The sequence below is a fragment of the Pongo pygmaeus genome, chromosome 23, assembly GCF_028885625.2.
Source record: "Pongo pygmaeus isolate AG05252 chromosome 23, NHGRI_mPonPyg2-v2.0_pri, whole genome shotgun sequence".
NCBI lineage: Eukaryota > Metazoa > Chordata > Mammalia > Primates > Hominidae > Pongo > Pongo pygmaeus.
In genome coordinates this window covers 34,285,784-34,300,939 of record NC_085931.1, presented here as the reverse complement: position 1 = coordinate 34,300,939, position 15,156 = coordinate 34,285,784, and positions in this window count along the sequence as shown.

Genomic DNA, 15,156 nt, shown 5'->3' with positions numbered 1-15,156 from the left:
GGAAACAACCACTTTCCTGAATTTCATTTCTTTCCATTGCACTTCTTCTTCTTCTTTTTTTTCTTCTTTGAGACGGTTTTCTTTTCTCGCTCTATTGCCCAGGCTGGAGTGCAGTGCAGTGACACAATCTTGGCTCACTGCAAACTCCGCCTCCCAGGTTCAAGTGAATCTCCTGCCTCAGCCTCCCGAGTAGCTGGGACTACAGGCACATGCCACCATGCCTGGCTAATTTTTTGTGTGTTTTTAGTAGAGATGGGGTTCCATCATGTTAGCCAGGCTGGTCTCAAACTCCTGACTTCATGATCCGCCTGCCTCGGCCTCCCAAAGTGCTGGGATTACAGGCGTGAGCCACCGTGCCCGGCCCTTTCCATTGCACTTCTTTACACTTTTAGTATATGGATGCCTGCAAAACTATCCCAAAACCAACAAAGGATTGTTTTAGCTATCTCACCGTTATATCTTCAGAGGTCCTCTAGACTGGCTGCACAGCAGAAATACCTAGGAAGCTTCAATCAGCACCAAAGCCTCAGTCCCTTGCCCCAGAGACACTGGATTAATTGGCTAGGGTAGATCAAGTAATTCCCCAGGGGGTTCTTATGGACAGCCAGGACAACCTATAAGGAGCTACTGATACAAATGCACTGAGTCCACTCCCTGTCCACACCAGCTTCCTCCCTCCTAGGATCTGCACTGGCTGTGGGCTGAGGGTAGAACAGTGGCTGGGGTGTGCCTGAGAAGACCAAGAGCACAGAAGCTGCCAGTCCTCATGAGCAATTGGTGGGAAGAGGCCAGAAAGAGAACTACAAAGGTAGGGAAGAATGAAACCCCGTCTCTCCAGCCTTTTCTGAGACCTTGGGAACCAGGCTTTGAGTACTGAGCTAGATGGGTGTAGGCTTTGAGGCTGGGAGAACAGGGCCAGGGGCTCAGCAAAGACTTCTAGGTACAAATGGGCCCTAGTCCTCCCAGGGCCAGCTCCTGCCTAGTGGTAGAGCACAGGCCTCCTCATGTCGTCAGGAGCTTAGGGTCCCATGTCCACACCCACCCCATGTTGGTTCCCACCGTCAGCAGGCCTGAGTGTAAGCACATGGGCAGAGACCTGAACACATGCAGGCGTCATTCCTCTGACCATAAGAGAATACATGTGTGCACATATAAACATGCTGGTGGGCAGAGCCCACCTCAACAGGAATAAGTGCCCACAGCAGCAGCACGAGGGAGATGGGAAGACTGGTGAAGGGCATGAGCAACATCCCAGCGCCAGCGCCATGGGGTGCAGGCTATGCCCTGGTCTACACTGCCCTGGGCCAGGCTGCCAGGAGCTGTGGCCTGGGCTGCTCCAAGCCCTGCAGCTCTGTGGAAGGGCCCCTCTCCACCCTTTCCCTGCCCTTCCCAAAGGGCTAGGGGTGGATAACATGCTTCATTCAGGTCTGTCCCACGCATAAGGGTCCCATCACAGATCCATGTTCTCGATAGCCCCAGCCCCCCTCTACAGCAGGTGTTGCCAGGCCACAGGGAGGCCTGAGAGCAGGGGTCTGGCTCAGGCTCAGTCTTGGCTCATCACTGGCCCTCACAAGAGACAAGCCCTCCGGAGGGCTCCCTTTCACCCTCCTCCTCTAACCACCCCTCCTGAAACCCTACCTTAATCTGGTTGGATTAAGGCCCTATCCTCTGGGAGGCATCACCTGGGGGCTCAGGGAGCTGAGTAGGGCCACAGTTCAGTGCGCTGACCAGGGGACAGCAAACCACAGCAGGTCAGGAAGAGGGGCCACCTGGGTACTGTGAGGAAATGAGCTGCTGATGCCCCCTGCATCTTCTGGGACTTGGTATCCCAGAAATGGGAAACTGGTCTTTTCAACTGTGGTGAGGAAACAAGAACCCGGGGGAATCCAACTGCTCAGCATGTGGGAAGGGCTCTGCGCAGCCCGCCCCTGCTCCTGGGGCCGCAGGGAAAAGTGGGTGAGGCCAGCACTCTGTGCCTGGGATGCCGCTGCTGTCCTGCGATGTTGTGCTGCTCCCCCGCATGGCTGCTGCTACGGGCTCTTGCCACAGTTGGACACCCTCCCCTGAGCTCTGGTGCCGGACAACTGTTTTCTGAGCATGCTAAGCAATGACCCTCTGCTGATGGGAGAAGTTACTTTAGAGGGGACAGAACTTAGGAAGACCCAGGTGTGCTGTGAGGCAAGTGGCTCCCTCCCTGACCCTTACTGCTCAGTGTGCAAGGTTACCACCTTCTCCTCCTCCCCACACCCATCCCCCCTCTCTCCCAAGGTGCCCCTCATTGCTGCTGTCACTCATCATTAGCCGTCACTGTCATTGTTAGGACAGCCCCTGTCAGGCTGCACAGCCAAGGGAGGGGGCAGGAGAATGTCAGATGACTCACACAACCTCAGAAGCGGAGGATGGACACACAGAACACAGAACCTAGCTACGAGAAGCACCTTGTGAGACTGGTTCAACCCTTTCTTTTTCCAGAGGAGAAAGCGCAGCTTAGCAGAGCTTCCTGACAAGTCCCTCTGCCTCCCACTAGTCAGGCTTGGAGGGAGGCTGGCCTAGGAGAAAGGCCAGGCCAGGAAGTCAGCATGAGGTTGGGCAGGAGACAGGTGTAGCCAACCCAGGGTCCTCTGAGGGAGGTGGGGAAGGCTTTGCATGGACCCATCCACACTTCTTTGCCTTGTCCAAGGAGGTTTCTGTTTTGGAGAAGAGAGGAGTGACTGTCAAATCAGCCATCTGGACTGTCACCTAACGACCAGCTAGCCCTCGGATCGAGCCGGTTAGGACCTGAGCCCTATCTCCTGGCTCTCTGTCCCTCTCCCGACCACTTAATGAGCCGTTGCTGATGCACACTGATCCGGGGGCAGGATGCAGGGAGCCAACAACTGACTAAGGGGAATAAGCCCGACGGGGAGAATAAGCCCGACGGGGGAAATAAGCCTGTGAGGGACACACAGGCTCTCAGAGGAGATGAAAGCCACACGCCAGTGGGCAGTCAGGATGGGCTTCACAGAGCGGGCCACACCAAGCTGGCCTGTCAGAGGCCAGCGGTCAGCTCCAGGGCCCCATCTCTTCAATGTGTTGGTCAGGAAATAAGAACAAGGAGGGGCTGAGTAAATCTGCGCCTGATTTTCATCTGCCTACACTGAATTATGCCATCCATTTGGAGGCAATTTTCAAGTTAAAATGTTGTCAGAAGGCTGTCACAGTTTTGATCTTTCTTTTCTGTTCTTTCTCAACCCACCCACATTTTCTAGTTAGGTTGGAAAGGGGAGTGAGGGGGATAGAGCCTGGTTTATATTCAGAGATTTCTGGAATTGTTAAAGATAGATGAGACTTTTAGAAATTATCAAGTTTTCTCTTAGGAAAATTGAGTCCCAGTCCAATGTCACAATTAATTGTTCTTTCAGTTCCAGAGCTTTTAGGGGAACTGGAGGGACCTGGCCAGGCATCCTGCAGGCTATCTCTTGGGGTTTCAACTTCATTCTCTCTGCTGTCTGGTTCAGAGATGCCCAATAATCACACCACTTGCTCCTTCCAACCACTACCCTGTTCCACCGACTGCTGAATGGGGAGTCAAAGCACCAGTTTCAATCCCTGGCCTTGCCATTGACTTCTTTGACAGGACAAGTCACTGAGCTGCCACACCTACTTTTACATAAAATGAGTTAATAAACGTGGGCCGGGCACAGTGGCTCACACCTGTAATCCCAGCACTTTGGGAGGCCAAGGTGGGTGGATCACCCGAGGTCAGGAGTTCAAGACCAGCCTGGCCAACGTGGTGAAACCCTGTCTCTACTAAAAAAGACAAATAAAAATTAGCCGGGCATGGTGGCAAGTGCCTGTAATCCCAGCTACGTGGGAGGCTGAGGAAGGAGAATCTCTTGAGCCCGGGAGGCAGAGGTTGCAGTGAGCCGAGACTGCACCATTGCACTCCAGCCTGGGCAACAAGAGCAAAACTCTGTCTCAAAAAAATAAATAAATGTGGCAGTGCTTTGGAAGGTATATGTAACACAAATGCCTAGGATAATGATGACCATTATTATTGCAACAATAAATCCATTCTCAGCTCAGAAAAATAAGAGGGTAACCAATCAATAGCTCCAGTGTTCTTGGAATCAGAGAGTGGAAAGGAGGCTGGGAGGGAAGGAAGATGGGGTGGCAGGGAAGAGAGCTACTGACCACCTTCTATATTCTGCTCACTGACATTGCCCAGCCATTGCCAGAGGGAGAAATGTGGTGGGTATGAGTTCAAGCCAGGCACCTGGAAGTCCCTGATCTCCGGGTACCAGGAGGTGGGTGTGGAACTGGCAGACGACCTAGGCAAGGGTCACTGATTATGGATCATTTACTTTCTTCAACCGTATATTGTCCCATCTGTTTATGAAAGTCTAGACATTAGGGAAATTTAGGCTTATCTAAGAGGTTAATGGAGAAGGGATACAGTAAATGTATGGGCCAACAGAGTCAGGATTCAAAATGACCTCAAAGGGCTGGACAGGTAAAACTGAGCAAGGACCAGTGTAAAGTCCTGCTCAGACCGGATGTGGTGGCTCACTCCTGTAATCCAAGCACTTTGGGAGGCCGAGGCAGGTGGATCACTTGCAGTCAGGAGTTTGAGACCAGCCTGGCTAATATGGTGAAACCCCGTCTCTACTAAAAATACAAAAACTAGCCAGGCATGGTGGCTCATGCCTGTAATCCCAGCACTTTTGGAAGGCCGAGGTGGGCAGATTGCCTGAGGTCAGGAGTTTGAAACCAGTCTGGCCAACATGGTGACACCCCATTTCTACTAAAAATACAACAAAATTAGCCAGGCGTGGTGACGGGTGCCTGTAATCCCAGCTACCTGGTAGGCTGAGGCAGGGGAATTGCTTGAACCAGGGAGGTGGAGGTTGCAGTGAGCCGAGATCATGCCACTACACTCCAGCCTGGGTGACAGAGCAAGACTCCGTCTCAAAAAAAAAAACAAAACTAGCCAGGTGTGGTGGTGCATGCCTGTAGTCCCAGCTACTCGGGAGGCTGGGGCAAGAGAATCACTTGAACCTGGGAGGCAGAGGTTGCAGTGAGCTGAGATCACGCCACTGCACTCCAGCCTGAGCAACAGCGAGACTCCATCTCAAACAAACAAACAAACAAACAAAAAGCCTGCTCAATTTCAAAAAAAGCCAATGTGCAGGGAGGAGTGGGGGGATAGAGAGACCCAGCCTACTATCAGTTCAGTTCAAAACAGCATGGACACTACAGTTACTCAGTTGAGCACTGGCAAACACTGTGGGACAGGCTGGGAAAGAAGCAACTGCAGCCTCAAGCTGCACTGACATCCTAGTTACTAGGAAGTGAGTCCCAGGCTGGAGGGACTCACCAGGTCCCCACTCAAGGCAGGAGACACGCTCATTTCTCAACACCACATCTGCTCATGAACAAACTGAAATGAGTTTGTCATTTTGTGCCTGCAAACAAGATGGTAACCTCCCAGTAACACTCAACGAATTAACAAGTGGCCAAAGGAAGGGGATCAAGACAGGGAGCATCTAGAAACTGAAAATGTCTGGAGGACATGAGATTGGAGAAGACTTAGGGAGAGCTATGGTGAACAGACCAGATGAGAGAAACAGCTTGCCATGTGCTATTTCAAAAGGCACAACTGGGCTCACAGAAGCTTCAGCAGAATAACTAGTTCACGTTAAAGGCCACCAAGATGCAACAATTTGAGACTCATTGCTGGGTCTTCAGTGATCCAAGGATAGTCATGTCAGGATATTCAGGTGCTTGCTGGCCTGGAAGAGGCCTGGACCCCCTTATGGGCCTTGAGGAGACTCCTCTGTACTTCGAGGGCACAAGGCTAGTGAAGATGGCTCATCTTTTGTGGCCAGAATTATCTTCAGTTCAGTTTTCAGTTCATGGAAGCCCAAAGAAGGTATGTGGGATAAGACAGAGGATTAGGAGGAGGGAATGACAACATATATATTAAAAAGTCACTACCTGAATCAAATATATGGGTATAGCTGGGAGATGACTACCTGGTATAGATTGAAAGGCATCAAAGAGGCCCAGAGTCCTGTATTAACAGAATACACCCCAAGGCCAAAAATTCCTCCTTAGATGACAGTGGTATTACCCCAAGTGAAGGACATTTGCTGTCTGGGGAGGGTATCATGATGATTTATTGGATCAACATGTGGACATCCAGCAGAGAAGCCTGGAGGGGCTGAGACATAGGGTAGAGAAGGCATCCTGCAGCCCAGGGTTAAGCAAACTCTGCCAACTTTACAAAATGCTCTCACCCAAGGAGTGCCAGAGGGTGAAGCAGGGGAGGGTCCTCATCTGCTTCCTCCATCCTATCCCATACTTCCTGTGGCCACTTACTTCCCTAATGCTATTAGTAGGAGCTCTTCTCCTTATCTTCCCAAATCCAATCTATTGCATTCTGTTAATTCTTTCTGAACATCTTTGGAATCTGTTCCATCCACTCTACCCCTCAGTAACCCCTCAAAGTCATGGTCTTGGTGGAGGCACTATCATCTCTACCAACCTGGATACACTTCAAACAGACCTCTTTGTTGATCTCTTTTACCGCAATCTATTCAGCCCAAGCAGTCAGATTAATATCTCCAAAGCACAGCATCAGCCATGTCCCTCCCTTGCTCCAAAACATTTAGTGGACCCTAAGTATGCAGCAGATCAAGTCCACCTTCTTTCTGTGGCCATTCAAGGACACAGCTTTGCTCTCCAGCCTGTCTCTGACCACCCACTTTCCTATCCACTACGCTGCCCCTCACTGTGCCAAACTGAACTGTCTACCATCCTCTTACCCCATTCCCTGCCTTTGTCTCTCAGGCAGGCCACTTTGCCTGGGATGCTGTCACTCCCCTACTTTAGACAATTCCCATGCTTCAGGGACCACCTGAAGAGCCATCTCTTCCATGAAGATGGAGGGAGACTTTGCTGAAATCCTCTTTTCCCCTTCCTGAGTGCCTTTAGATGCATGCCTGTCCCACGCACTAGAAGTTTGTTACCTGCTTCTGATAACGTCTCTTCTGCTGCTAAGTTATGACTTAACGCCTGAATAATGTGCTGGTTTTCACCAGTGTATGTTCTATTTTCCTACCAAAACTATAAATTTGAATCCCAGAGAGTGGAGTGAGGATGGTATCTCCTCCATCCTAGGGCAAAGCATAGCACACACTTGGTAAGGCACACTGACTGGGTCAAGAGACCTGGGTTTTAGTTCTCTGCTGTCATTAACTGGTCATGTGACTTTGGGTTTCCTTCCCTGCAAAATGATGAAGCAGTGGCTACATATCGCTTCCAGCTCTGGTATTCTCTGAGTCTCTTTGACTGTGGGCTGACCCACCCAGCTCTAGGCCTGGCTAGGGAAGGAGCAAGGGAGGCTATGGACAAGCCCAGGGAGACAGAGAGGGAGAGGGAGATGGGGAGCTAATAGCTCTGGAGGAAGGAAGGACATGCTGGGCTAATGGGATAATTGGATAATCCTCAGAGCTAGGGGCTGCCAGGCTGGGGCCAGCTGTTAGAAGCAGACACAAATAGCACAAGCAAAACAAGGGCGCTGATGCAGGAAGCAGCTTGCTGAGAGATAGGGAGGAAGGTGGGTGGTGGCCAGAGGGTGGGGGAGGGGACAAAAAGAAACTGGAGCCCCTTTCTGTTGAAATTTTGAGGACAGGATCTTAAGGCCTTGTACTCTGACCCCATTTAGAATGACTGCATTTAAGGATCCTGGCCTTCTATATACCAAAGAACATTCTTAGAGACCAATGGTTTATCTTGGCCTCTACAGTGTCCTGGCCACCAAGGACCTTTAAGGACCATAAAGCCCTCATCCTTGCCTATTGAAGGTTATCTGCAAATGGGGCATCCATTTGACATGCCTGTGAAAATATTGCTGGACTCTTACAAAATATTAATTTTGGATACATGACTCAGTGGGTCCCTTCATTTCAGGCAGATAAGTCAGTGTCAGTGGGGTTGGGCACAGAACAAAAGAAATTTTGGAGGGGTCTAGAACCCAACTCTGCTGGGTCACATAAGTCATGACCTCAGTGACTGGACCTCAGTTAGCCCATCTATAAAATGGGGACAATAAGCATTACCCTCCCTGTGGGGCTGCTGTGGAGATAAAATGAGATCATGAATGGGAAAGTAATTTGAAATGCAAGTGCTTTGCCAAGCACTTTAGTCCCAACTCTGTTTCTAATTTTGTATGATTTTAGAAAGGCTATTTCCTTTCTCTGAGTTCCAGTTTCTTCCACTATAAGACAACGAGATCAGACTAGATGCTCTTTAAATTCCCTTCTAATTCTAATGACTCTAATTCTTATAAAAAATAATATATTTACATTTGTATACCCTATAGGGACAGTATGAGAAAAGAAAATTAGAGGCCAATTTTATTAATGAACATAGATATAAAATACTAAAGATTAGCAAGCCATATCTAGCAATGTACAAAAAAAATATAAATCATTATCCAGTAGGGTTTATCCCAGGAATGCAAGGATGGTTTCACATCAGATAATCGTTCAATATCATTCATAAGTTAAAGAACACTACAGGAGAATCTCAACAGATGCAGAAAATGCATTTGATTTTAAAAAGTCAACACCCAATCATAGAAAAAACTGTTAGCAAACTAGAAATATAAAAACATTTTCTTAACTCAATAAAGTATATTTTTCAACATCTCACTGAACATACCATAGTCAATGGTGAAATAGAAGCCTTCTCTTTTGGCCAGGCACGGTGGCTCACGTCTGTAATCCCAGCACATTGGGAGGCTGAGGCGGGCAGATCACGAGGTCAGGAGTTCAAGACCAGCCTGGCCAACATGGTGAAACCCTATCTCCACTAAAAAATACAAAAATTAGCTGGTTGTGGTGGTGCATACCTGTAATCCCAGCTACTCAGGAGGCTGAGGCAGGAGAATTGCTTAAAGCCGGAAAGTAGAGATTGCATTGAACTGAGATCACACCACTGCACTGCAGCCTGGACTACAGAGGGAGACTCCATCTCAAAAAAATAAATAAATAAAATAAGAAGCCTTCTCTTTCTAGTCAAGACCAAACCCATTATTCTATCCAATATAGTACTAAAGCTCCTAGAGATCGCAATAATACATGAAAAAGAAAAGAAACAAAATAACATTATCTGCAGCTGAATTAACTGTCTACATAGAAAAATTCAAAACATTTCTTTGGAGTATTATTGGAACTAATGAGAGTTTATCAAGGCTGTTGGATATAAAATCAACCTAAAAAACCAACAGCATTCCTATAGGGCAGCAAAAACTATTGTAAGTCATTTAAAATATATCATTTATAATAGTAGCAAAAACTAGAAGGTATCTAGAATAAATCCAACAAATGCACAAAAAGAAGACTCAGATGAGGAGATGTGCCATGTTCATGGATGGGAAGAGTCAATACTATAAAACTGGCAATTATACCCAATCCATCTGGAAATCAAGTGTAATCCTTTAAAATTTCCAATAGATTTTTTTCATAAATTATACATTTTGGATCCTAAAAATCATTTGAAAAGAAAAAAGGCCAAGAAGAGCCACGACAATCTTCTTCCTTTTAAAGAAGGTGAAGAGTTGTCCTAACAGATACAATAGTGTGGTACAGGAACAGGCAAACAGATGAAGTGAATGAGATACAAAGGTTAGAAGCAAACCTTTCTTTGTATGGGAATGTGGTATGTGGTAGAGGTCACATTACAAACCACAGAAAAAGCATGGAAGGTTCATTAAGTGGTTCTGAAACATGGAAAAGTAAAATTGAAGACAAAGGTGAAAGAAACAAAGATCTTTAACACTTTAAAAAGCAAATATATGAAAATATCTTTATGACCTCTGGCCAAAGATTTCTTAAAACACAAAAGCAAAGCCATAAAAGAATATGCTGCTAAATTAACTAATGAAACTTTAAAAAAATTTTTTTTCATGAAAAAATAACATAAAGTACAAAGACAAGCAACAGACTGGAAGAAGGTATCTGCAATGCATATAATCAATAAAGGATTAGTGTCTGTAATATATAGCTCCTATGAAAATAAAGATATTATCAGACACTTTAGAAGAAAAAACCTAAATGATCAACAAACACATGAAAATAAATTCGATCTCACTAGTAATTAGGAAAATGAAACTTAAAATATATTTTACCACCATTCACAGTCAGCCAACTAGCAACAATTTAAAAATCTTGGTGAGGAACAGAAATACATAATACCTAGTAGAGCTGAAGATGTGAAGAGCCTATAACTTAGCATTTTCCATTTCTAAGCCTCTGTCTTCAATCAAGTCACACACATATTTTTAAAAACCATGCACATGGATGTTCATTGTGTCACTGTAATACTAAAAATGTCAAAGCAACATTTTTAGTATTTCTTAGTATCTTTTAGAGTTAGAATGGATATACGAACTGTGGTTTACTACTTCAATGAACTATCATACAGCAGGCAAAATAAATGAACTCAATATATCAACACCTGTTCTATATTCCAAGTTAAATTTCTCTAGCTATTTCCAGACCAGACCTTGAATTTCCACCTTTGTGCCAGTGCTCATGGTTATTGTCTTTTCTCTCACTTTTAGCCCAACAAATTTTAATGATATAATTTAAATGCCCCTTCCTCCTAAAACATCCCAGGATCCTTTAAATTCTGATATTAGAGATTAGAAAACCAAGACCAAAAAAAGCTGAGTCATGCTAAGTTCACATGGCAGATGAGTGGCAGAACTGGAACCAGAACCCTGGTCTTTATATCCATCTTTATACCCATGCAAGGCCACAGATAATCTCAAAAGATGATAAAATACAGAACAAATCCCAACTCCTAGCCTAGGCCACTTTGTCCCACAAACATCCCTGGAACAGCTGTGGTCCCAGCTTCTACAACCCCTTCTAGCCTGTGAAGTGTTAAGATCTGGCTTCACTACTATGTGACTATGAGTCTATGTGACTTTGCATAAGTCAAACTCTCTTGTGCCTCAGTTTCCTTATCTGTTAGCTGCCAATTATTCCTGCCTGGCTACTGCATAAGCTCATTAATAGAATCAAATGAAATAAAGGATAACAAACTAGAATTGTATTAAATACATAGAAATTCTTACCTTTTTATTATTTTCAAGATATAGAAATGCCTGCCCTCTTGCTAAAGAATCATGGGATGTCTGATTTGTAAATAAATTTAATTTTGAGAGTTTGCCATTGCTTGGTGATGGAGAGGAGATGTCCTTATACAAGAAGCAGGACTCTGAAAGCTCTACTCCCTTTTCCTGCCTTCTTCTGCTTGGAGGTTTTGTGCCACTGAGTTCCTTGGCACAGGAGGACCAGCAGGCAGACTGGGGTCCCTGGAGGCAGGAGCAGCCAGCCCTGACAAAATACTGAAGTTGGTCAAGATTGTCTTTAAAATCTCTTCCCTGTGCTCTTTCCCCTGGTTTGGCCTTCACTACATCTTTCCTGGGTTACTGAGGAAGGGGTTCTGTACAACCTCCTCCCTCTCCACCAACCACTATTCAGTTTCCCACCATTCAAGATCTACAAGGGGCCAGGCGTGGTGGCTCCTGCCTGTAATCCCAGCACTTTGGGAGGTCAAGCTGGGCGGATCACTTGAGGCCAGAAGTTTGAGACCAGCCTGGCCAACATGGAGAAACCCCATCTCTACTAAAAATACAAAAATTAGCCAGGTATGTGGCACATGTCTGTAATCCTGGCTACTCGGGAGGCTGAAGCAGGAGAATTGCTTGAACCTGGGAGGGAAAGTTTGCAGTGAACTGAGATCACACCACTGCACTCCAGCCTGGGTGATAAGAGTGAGACTCCATCTCCAAAAAAAAAAAAAAAAAAAAAAAGACCTACAAGGACCAAGGACCATGAGGTTGGGAAATGTGCCTGGCCCTATTTTGGCAGAGTCAGTGTTCAACAAATGCTGAACTGAGCCAAAAAGGACTGCCTGTGTGTCTTCCCCATTAACCAGCAGCTTTGTCCTAAGCAGGTCCTCCTGTTCATAAGGAAAACGTCTGATGGTTCCCTTTCCACAAACTACTGGGGACCACTGCATTTGCCCTCCCCTCCTAGGCTCTATGCATTTTCAAACAGGCCCCTGGAGAGGAATAGTAAACCTGGGGGCGGTCACATAGGGCAGTGGAGGGAGGAACAATGGTTGAGAGTGTAGGGGCTTGAGGACTCTACTCCCTTCCCTTTCTTGCCCTGACTCCTCTGCTGCAGCCCAGAGGTGTCACACCACCATGTTCCCTGACATCAGCAGGCAGGTGGCCTGAAATCTCTACAGTCACAGCTACGGCTGAGAAAGGCTTTGAAGTTACACAGGTTATGTTACCTCTCTTTTCTCATTTTTAAAATAAAGAAATACTTTCCATTCTCCTGCTTTACAAAGCTGTTAAGAAGATTAAATGTAAAAATGAGTAAAAAGAGAAGTGGGACAGTCAAGTCTGCCAGGTCCTCCTGCCTGTGACCCTTGGGTCGTTGCCAGCTTGGACCTCAGTCCAGCTTCCCAGGGCTCCCTCCAATGGTCCTCCTCTCACCGGGACCAAGGACATTAGGACTAAACATGGGAGGCCCCGCCCTCCTGAATGACTCTTTATCTATACAGGATTGTATTCTCTGCCAAATAGACCAAAAGGAAGGAAGGCCGGCAAGACATTAGCTCTTTTCTTAGCTCTCAAATAGCTGACATTTCAGGAAAGTGAAATTCTGAATGGGACCAGAGGTGATTTCAATTCATTGTGCCTGTCTGCAGAGTCAGTCTACATGAGGAGTCCATTATATAGGACATACTTCTAGAAGTTCAGGGAAGCCCTTGTCAAAAAATCTCTTCCAAACTTATCTACTTATGCTTGGAAATCCATCATTAGAGCTTTATTTCTTTGGCACAAGCCAAATGTGGGTTTTTGTCTTTTATAAAAGACTTATCAGTCATATCAGTCACTCAGTGTGAATGGAGTATACTGGTCCTTTCCTGGGAGCAGGCTTATACGAAGAGAAGAATAGAACACTGAAGACTTGTAGCCTCTGAAACTAGAAGAGGGAAGATGGGCAGTGTGTGGAAGAGAAAGGATGTAGAGGGAGGTGGAGCTGGTGAAGGCTTTCCACCTGAACAGTCAGGTATGATCTCCAAAGTACCCAACAAAGCTACATGTAGGCCAGGTACAGTGGCTCATACCTATAATCCTAGCCCTTTAGGAGTCTGAGGCAGGAGGATCCTTTGAGACCAGGAGTTCAAGTCCAGCCTCAGCAACATAGCAAGACACTATCTCTAAAAAGAATTTTTAAAAATTAGCTGGGCATGGTGGCCATGACTGTGGTCCTAGCTACTTGGGAGGCTGAGGCAGGAAGATTACTTGAGCCCAAGAGTTCAAGGTTACAGTAAGCCATAATCGTGCCACTGCACTCCAGCCTGCGTGCAGAGTGAGACCCTCTCTAAAAACAAACAAACAAAACAAAAAAACTACATGTAACAAAGCCAGACAGAAAGAGAGATTATTCTGCATGATTCCATTTATATCTAACAAATGAAAACTAATCTATAGTGACAGAAGGTAATCAGTGGTTGCCTGGGCCAGGCTGGGAGGAGGTAGGAGGGTGGAACTACAAAGGGGCATGAGGGAGCTTTAGGGGTGATAGCTATCTTGATTATGATGATGGCTGCAGGACTGTATATATATGTCAAAACTTATCAAGTCATACACTGTAAATATATGCAGTTTATTGTATGTCAGTTATACCTCAATAACACTTCTTTTTTTTTAAGACAGAGTCTCCCTCTGTTGCCCAGGCTGGAGTGCAATGACCAGATCTCAGCTCACTGCAACCTCTGCCTCCTGGGTTCAAGTGATTCTCCTTCCTCAGCCTCCCAAACAGCTGGGACTACAGGCACACGCCACCATGCCTGGCTACTTTTTGTATCTTTAGTAAAGATGGGGTTTCACCATGTTGGCCAGATGGTCTCAAACTCCTGATCTCAAGTGATCCACCTGCCTCCACCTCCCGAAGTGCTATGGGAGCCACTATGCCTGGCCTATAACACTTTTTTTTTTTTTTAGAGTCTCGCTTTGTCGCCCAGGCTGGTGTGCAGTGGTACAATCTCAGCTCACTGCAAGCTCTGCCTCCCAGGTTCACGCCATTCTCCTGCCTCAGCCTCCTGAGTAGCTGGGACTACAGGCGCCCACCACCAGGCCCAGCTAATTTTGTTTGTTTTGAGACAGAGTCTTGCTCTGTCGCCCAGGCTGGAGTACAGTGGTGCAATCTCTGCTCACTGCAAGCTCCGCCTCCTGGGTTCACACCATTCTCCTGCCTCAGCCTCCCGAGTAGCTGGGACTACAGGCACCTGCCACCACACCTGGCTAATTGTTTTTGTATTTTTTTTAGTAGAGACAGGGTTTCACCATGTTAGCCAGGATGGTCTCGATCTCCTGACCTCGTGATACACCTGCCTCGGCCTCCCAAAGTGCTGGCATTACAGGCATTAGCCACCATGCCTGGCCGCTAATTTTGTTTTTGTATTTTTAGTAGAGACGGGGTTTCACTGTGTCAGCCAGGATGGTCTTGATCTCCTGACCTTGTGATCTGCCCACCTCAGCCTCCTAAAGTGCTGGATTATAGGCATGAGCCACCGCGCCTGGCCAACACTTTTTTGTAAAAAAAAAAAAAAAAAAAAAAAAAAAAAAAAAAAAAAAGGGTCTCGCCATGTTGCCCAGGCTGAAGTACAGTGATCATTCACAGTGCACTACAGCCTTGAACTCCTAGGCTCCAGCAATCCTCCTGCCTCACTTTTCCAAGAAGCTGGGACTACAGGATCATGTAACCACGTCTGGCAATAACAGTTTTTTTAAAAGAGTGAAAACACAAACCTACAGAATTTTGTGCCTGCCAAATAATGTCTCACATGCCTCTGCTAAGTTCTGGCAGAAACAAGTGTTTTCCAGCATGATACTTCACCTTTCTGGGAATTGGATTTTCTCTCTGTGAGTTGATAGGGCTGAACTTGATGACCCCAAAATCTGATCCATATATAATAGTCTAAGTGGCAAGGATCAAATATGTTAACTAATAGAAATCCATTATGAAAGCTTAAAGGGTTTAATACAAATATAAGATATGAATCATTAAATAACTAGTG